The 8,029-nt window shown below is 31.4% G+C and overlaps 1 pseudogene; it reads right to left on the reverse strand.

Annotated features, from left to right (window-relative positions):
• Positions 1 to 6,620: 6,620 nt before the first annotated feature.
• The window catches only part of LOC127538703 (olfactory receptor 6C3-like), an 8,464-nt pseudogene continuing 7,055 nt past the window's right edge, over positions 6,621 to 8,029 (reverse strand).

Raw genomic sequence — 8,029 nt, forward strand, 5'->3', positions numbered from 1 at the left:
ATCTGTGTTCAAACACAATCAGTTCCTTCTCTGGGTAAGAATAGAATTTTTCATTATAAGTCCTTCAGAGTCATCATGGATCACTGTACTGATAAGAATAACAAAATCATTTACAGCTGATCATCTCAGAACATTGCTATTGTTATTTTATATATAGTACATTTCATTTTTCTTGAGTTCATGGAGGAATTTTTAGTTTGTTTTTTTTTCTGAGAGTATCCTACTCATTATTTCCCATAGAAAAATAATTTTCCATTATAATCACATACATACTACACAACTCCCTAATTTGTGGGTATCTCCTCAATTTCCAAATTTTTGCCCTGAGTAGAGAGCTATTCTAATTCTTTTTGTACATAAAGATCATTTTCCTTTTTAGAAAAATATATTTTAGTATTCATGCCTAGTAATGGTATTGTTAGTTCAAAGAATATGCGTGAATTTATATTTCTTTGGGCATGATCCACATTTTTTGATCATTTATCAATTGGACCATGCCTCTTATTTCTTTAAATAAATTTGACAATTCTCTCTATGTTTGAGAAATGAGCCCTTATCAGAGAAATTACTTCAAAATTATATTTACAATTACTATTGCTAACTGTATTTCCCCCCTTTTTTTCTATTCTCTCTCTCTTTTCATCCTTTCTGTCCTCAAAAGTGTTTTTCCACTGACCACTTTCTCACCCAATATTGCCCTCTCTTTTATCATTTTCTCCCCTTCCTATTTCTTATTTTTTCCTACTTTCCTGCAGGCTAAGAAGATTTCTATATCTATATTGAGTGTTTATGTTATTTTGTCTTTGAACCAGTTCTGATGAGTGAAAGGTTGACTCACTGTTCCTCTCTTCCCCCTCTTCCTCTCCATTGTAAAACAATTTTCTTGACTTTTTTATGGCAAATAATTTATACCATTCCAGTTCTCTCTTTCTTTCCCTTTCTCTCAGTAGATTCCTCTCTTTCCTTTTAATTTTATTTTTAAAAGATATTCTCTCTTTTCATTCAACTCACACTTATGTCCTCTGCCTATTTATATTGATGGAAACAATAATCTTTATTATGATTATTTTACAAAAATTTTGAGGAAAGTATTTTTAAAAATTTCAATAAAATTATATTTTCCAAATTAATATAAAGATGTTTAAATATTTGTTTTTTAAAACTTTGTGTTGCAAATTTTTCTTCCTCCTTCCCTTACTTTCCCCCTCACAAGACAGCAGGAAACCTTATAAAAGTTAAATATGTACAATTCTTTAATCATATTTCTATGTTTTCATGCTGCATAAGAAAAATCAGACCAAATGGGGAAAAACATGTGAAACAAACAGACAAAGAAACAAAAAAATGAAAATTCTATGTTGTGTCTGTATTCAGTCTCCATAATTCTCTCCCTGGATGGGAATGGCATTTTCCCTCTCAAGTCTATTGGAACTACTTTGAACCATAGCATTGTTGAGAAGACAATTGATTATCATATAATCTTGTTGTTATTGTGTACAATGTTTTCTTGGTTTTGCTTGCTATATTCAGCATCGTTCATCAAAGTCTTGCCAGGCTTTTCTGAAATCAGCATGCTCATTATTTCTAATAGGACAATAATATTCTGTAGTGTTCCTTCTTCTTTTATATAATATATGATGGTTCTCTGTGAGAGCAGGTTTCTTGGGGAGGTTTTTGGGAGGCAGCCTTAGTTTCAGTTGAAAGTAATAATCACTCCAAATGCAGCCAGCTGATAAAATCCAAACGTTTATTTTCTCTTTCCTTGGGCCAGGGTAGCTTTCTTAGAGGCCTCAGCTTTCCTTGGTTCTGAGAGCTCTCGTTGCTAGTCTTTTGCTTCTGCCTCTGCCTCAACTCCAACTCGTGGCTTTCTTCTGAACTGACCCTGACTGGCTCACTGAAGCTATTTTTATGCTCAGTGTAAAAGGTTGACTCCTCCTCAGAGAAAGTAGGATTGTGAGTTTCTGACTTGTGAATCTCCCAAAAGTGTGAACTCCAATGAGTACTTACATACATTACTGAGCTAGAGAATTTGCTAAGTACCATGCTAAATTGGCAACTGACTTATCACTTTGTAAGGATTCTAAAAATATTCCTTTAAATTCATATAAAATAATTATTCTGTCATTCTCTAACTGCTGGGCATTCATTCAATTTCCAGTTCCTTGCCACTACAAAAAGGGATGCTATAAACATTTTTGCACATGTGGATCATCCTCCCCTTTTATGATCTCTTTGGGATAGAAAACCAGTAATGTTACTGCTAGATTAAAGAGTATGCACAGTTTTTAATAGTACTTTTTTGTTGTTGCTGTTGTTGTTGAGGCAATTGGGATTAAGTGATTTGCCCAAGGTGATACAATTAGGAATGACCAATTGTCTGAGTCCAAATTTGTACTCAGGTCCTCCTCACTTCCGAGCTGGTTCTCTATCCACTGTGCCACCTAGCTACCCCAGCACTTTTAGTTTTGAGGAAAGTATTTCAAGGCACACTAAAGTGCTCATTTAAAATTTGATTTGCCTTTAATCATTACTTACATGGAGAAAGATGATGTGAAAGATATATTTCTTTTTAACATTTTATTTATTTTATCCTGAACTTAAGAAATAAAAAAAAAAACAAGCATTGAAATAACATAGTTGGAAGAAAAAAAATGATTGTACATGAGAGCATAAATATATTTTAGATACATGATCTAGATATAAAGAGATATTACAAAAAAAGTAAAGAACATGGAATATATTACCTATTAGACTTTTGGATTGGTGAACAAATTCTGAATCAATGAGAAAGAGAGAGCATTGGGAGTTATAAAGTGAATAATTCTGATTATATTAAATTAAAAAGATTTTGGACAAATAAAAATATAGGCAAGATCAAAAGGAACAAAGAAAATTGGTAGGCATTTTTATAGACAAATTCATAGTTAAAGATGTCATATCTAAAATAAATTTTAAAAATTTATTAAATCTATAAGAAATATTTGGATGAACTGTCAAACTCTACAAATCAAGTCTTGATTTATGGTTTTATTGATTATCTATACTTAAGAAAATGATGGAAAAATTGTTAATAAAGCAGATTAAAATTTGATGTGTGTTGTGTGTAATTTTTTCCCTATGAAAACCTTTATTTTGAAACATTCAGCACAATAATCCTGGTATTAAGTATCACTTTGCCAAGATATAACTACTAGTATGATCTAGTAATTACAAAGCTGGGATTAATGTCCCAGTTTTCCTATATCCCTTCTAACATTTATCATTATCTTTTCCTGTCATTTTAGTCATTCTGGGAAAAGTGAGGTGGTACCTTAGAGTTATTTTAATATGCATTTCTCTAATAAATAGTGGTTTAGAGGATTTTTTCATATGACTATAGATGTGTTTAATTTCATCATATGCAAATTGTCTGTGTGTAAAATCTTATACTGTGCACGAAAGTGTGCAAAATGTTTAGAACATTACATTTGACCATTTATGAACTGGGAGATGACTTTCATTCTTATAAATTTGACACAGTTCTTTATATATTTCAGAAATGAGATCTTTATTAGAAACACTAGATTTGTCCCAAATTTGCACTTTCCTTTTAATCTTGTTTCTGGTGATTTTGTTTGGGAAAAAATAATTTAATGTAATCAAAGTTGTTCATTTTGCCTTTCAAAATATTCTCTACTTCTTCCTTGGTCATAAATTCCTCCCTTCTCCAAACATCTGATAGGTAAATTATCTCTTGATCTCCTAATTTTTTTTTATGGTATCGCACTTTATGCCCAAATCATATACCCATTTTGGCCTTATTTTTTATGGGGTGTGAGATGTAGGACTATGTCAAATTTCAGAAGTACTATTTTCCAGTTTCCCCCCAAAATTTGTCTGATATACAGTGCTTATTCCCATAGCTGGAATTTGGTGTTTATCAAATATTAGATTGTGTTGTATGTATCTAATCTATTACACAGACCCACCACTCTACTTCTTAGCCAGTACCAAATGGTTTTGATGAGTGCTGCATTAGAAGTTTTAGGTTTATTACTGTTAAGTCATCACCCAGTGTATTTTTTTCATTAATTCGCTTGATGTTCTTGATCTTTTTTTCTTCTAGATGAATTGTATTATTATTTCATCTAGTTATATTAAATATTTTTGGCAGTTTGATTGTTTTGACATTGAACAAGTAGACCAATTTAGGCCAAATTGTCATTTTTATTATATTCACTCAGTCTACCTAGGAGCAATTGATATTTTTCCAATTGATTAGATCTGTCATGTTGTGTGAGAAGTGTTATATAATTGTGTTCACATAGTGTTTGGGTTTATCTGATCCTTTATTGTAAACTCTGCCAGATCCTGATTAATTCTGACAGTTGATCCTTGATAACTAAATTGCTTTTTTTCTGGCAGCTTGCAGTATTTTCCCCTTGAGATTGTAATTCTAGATTTTATAAATTTGACTTGATTCTTTATACATTTTAGAAATGAGGCTTTTATCAGAAACATTGGATGTAAACATTGTTTTCCAGCCTTGTATTTCTCTTTTGTCCTTGTTTAAGTCTTTGTTTGTTCAGAAACTTTTTAAGTAAATGTAATCAATGTTGTCCATTTTGCATTTCTTAATGTTCTTTAGTTCTCCTTTGATCATAAATTTCTTCCTTTCCAAATATTTGAGAGATAAACTATCCTTTACTCTGCTTTAACTCCATCATTATTCTTTCATTATAATTATTGCATATGTCATTCAATTTGACAAATATAAACAGGCAGTTTTCTTTATTCCTTTTTGTTTGTTTGTTTGTTTAATATTATTTTCATTATATCTGCTAGATTCTGGCCATTATTTTTTAACATTTTATTTTTCCAACTGCATGAAAAAACTATATTAATTATTTATTCTTTTAAAATGTTCTATTCTCCAAATTCTTTCCTTCCTACCCTTTTCTACTTTCTGATTGGGAAGGCAAGGAATTTGATATTGGTTATACACATCATCATGCAAAACATATTTCAATATTTTCCATGTTGTGATCATATAGAGGGAAATGGGAATGAAAAATATGAAGAGGGACTATGTAAAATTTCTCTTAATATCCATATTTGCTTTAAATGCCCACATAATTAATATAACAGAACAGAACAAGAGATATAGGGGAAATAATTTCTGGTAGAGAGGGAAGGAAGTTCACAGCCTCCAAGCAATGCTGCAGAAAAAAGCAGGGTAGGGCATTACTTTTCCATTACATTAAAGACTAGTGGAAGGGAAAGAAAGAAATGTATTGGTTTATGCTTTATAAAAATTGCAGAAAGGAGGGGGAAAATGGTGCATATTAGATGTGAGTAACCAGTAAGATTTGGCCCCATTTTCCTATATCCAAGTAGAGACTCTAAAAGTATATGAGTAAGTGATAAGAAATTATGTGATAGGAAGTAGAAATGAACTAGTTATATGGCAGAATAAAGTGATATCAAATGGAGGGTATTCTTTAATCATATAATAGTGATTTCATGAAACTAGCAGGAAATCAAGCAGTGTAGGTGTCTGCTAATAAAAATGTTGTGGGAGATGATAAATAAGAGTAATACAAAATTGGCAGTCCTGATACACTTTGAATCATTGGCATAAATTCCCAAATTGATGTTATTACAACTTCACTTGAGCATTTGAGGAAGAAAAAGCAATCATAAGCAATTGTAAAGCATCATGAATGCTATCTAGTGTAACATAAGTTCTCTTTAATTGTATTTTCTATGATTCTAGGTCTAATCAAATCAGAAATGCTTTGATCAAGACCTTAACAAGGAAGAGGTTTATCAAAAATAAGTCAGGTACAAAGTGATGATTCATTTTGAGGAGGCATCACAGCAACTTGAAGATCATTTCTGTAGATATCGAGGTATTGCAAATATAGTCATAAAAGTAATGCAGACTTCTAAAAATAATGAATAAAATTAAAACTCAGACAATTTTAAAAAATAGTTTATTATTTACCTACTGTGTGTGAGCCAGTGTGCTATGTTGGGAAAATACAAAGGAAGAAAATTAAATAGCTCATATAGTCAAGGAAATTACCTTGAGAAAAACAACATACACACATATATGCATATGTACATATGTATAACATGGGTGTGTTTGGGTATGTATGTGTGTGTGTGTAGAAAATAAATACAAAATAATTTGGTAGGTGTATTTGTTCCATTAAAAAAAAAAAAACTTTTGAGATATTGACATCAGAAATAAAAAGATATTTGTGTAGACTGTCAGAAATCTCTATTTCTCATTGTACCTTTTTAGGCAGTTCAAAAAACCTTTCTCTTTTTTAGGAAAAAAAAATGCCATTTTCTGTATCATGTTCTTGAAGGCTTTTTCATTTGCTGATTCCTTAGGCTATAAACGAAGGGATTCAACATGTATTACTGATGTATTAAGCATAGCAACTCCCTTGTTCACTGAATGTTTGATATATATGAAGCTGCAGCTGCTATTAAAAGTTAAATCATGTGAGAATAGCAAGTGACAGACTTCTTCTGATAGATTGTGTGTGTGTGTGTGTGTGTGTGTGTGTGTGTGTGTGTGTGTAGGAGAGAATGATTAATGTCAATGTAATCATAAATATCACCACTGCCTAGGAAATGCCCTTTGTCTCTAAGAATTGTGTATCTGTCAAGGATAATTATAAGAGGGGAGAATAATCACAGGCCAATGATATTATCAGCACAATAGTCAAGTTGTTTCATTAGAATCATTCCTGGGAAGATGATCATGAATGAAATCAATTATAAACAGACGACTAGTAATGTGCAGACTCTGTTGCTCATAATGTTAGTATAATATAGAGGCTTGCCAATGGCAATATAGCAATCATGGCCACTAGAAGGTAAAATTCAGTTACTACGAAAAGGAATTTTTAAAAAGACAATTGAGCCAAGCAGTTGTCATAAGAAATAGTTTTGTCCCCAGTAATGATGTTGCCCAAGGATCTGGGAAAACCAGAATTGTAAATGAAATTTCTAAGAAGGAGAAAATCCAGAGTAAGATATATATTGAAGTCTGAAGGTGAGAATCCAGCAGGATGAGGATGAGGATAGTCATATTGCCAGGAATGATGAGTGTATATGCCAGTAAGAGAAAGAAGAAAATGAGAATTTGAAGCTCTGAATCATCTGACCATCCCAGGAGGATGAACTCTGCTATTTGCATGTGATTTTTCGTGTTTGTTTCACTTTTAATAGATCTACAAAAAAAGTAAAAAGAAAACAAATTTAAAAAGAAACAACTTATACATGGTCTCTATTTGAAATAGAGCAGGGAAAAAGATATTAGAATTAATATATTCAATCATTCAAATATTTATTAAGTCCCTGTTTATGTTATTACGATGATATAAGGAGTTCTCAAAGATAATACACCATTGATGCTTTTAAGGAGCTTAATGTATTTGGGAATATATATCCCTCCAAAATATAATATAAGAAAATACAGCTAAGTACAAAATATCTCCAAGTGAAATGCTAATTTCCTTATTCTTCTTTAGCTATTATTTACGGTCTGTAATTGCCCACCAATGTACTTTTAATAACTTATCTAATAATACAATATTTTATCATATGGTACATTCAAACATATTTAGAACAACTTTACATTTACTTTACATATACTACATCCCTTAAACTTTGCAGTTTACTCACAATCCTCCTTTGTTATGTATGAAATATAGTATTTCCCTCTACCTTCTCCATTTTTATTCATTTCACAATGTCCAACTTAATTTACTTCAGTTTCCCTATCTCCAATATGGGGATAATTATACTCTTCTAGTTAGGAATAACCTCTGTTTCCATCCTAACCAAACTTTGTCCACCTTTGCAGTTCTTATTCTATATAACAGTGAATTTTATAATGGTGTCTATACCATATATACCTCTACTGGGCTTAACTAGGAGATTAAGGACATTATCTTCTGCCATTCACATTTTAATCGCCTTTTTATCATCTTCTAGCCTATGTCAAGGAATGATGAAAAAAGAGATTAAA

Source organism: Antechinus flavipes, chromosome 5, assembly GCF_016432865.1.
Source record: "Antechinus flavipes isolate AdamAnt ecotype Samford, QLD, Australia chromosome 5, AdamAnt_v2, whole genome shotgun sequence".
NCBI lineage: Eukaryota > Metazoa > Chordata > Mammalia > Dasyuromorphia > Dasyuridae > Antechinus > Antechinus flavipes.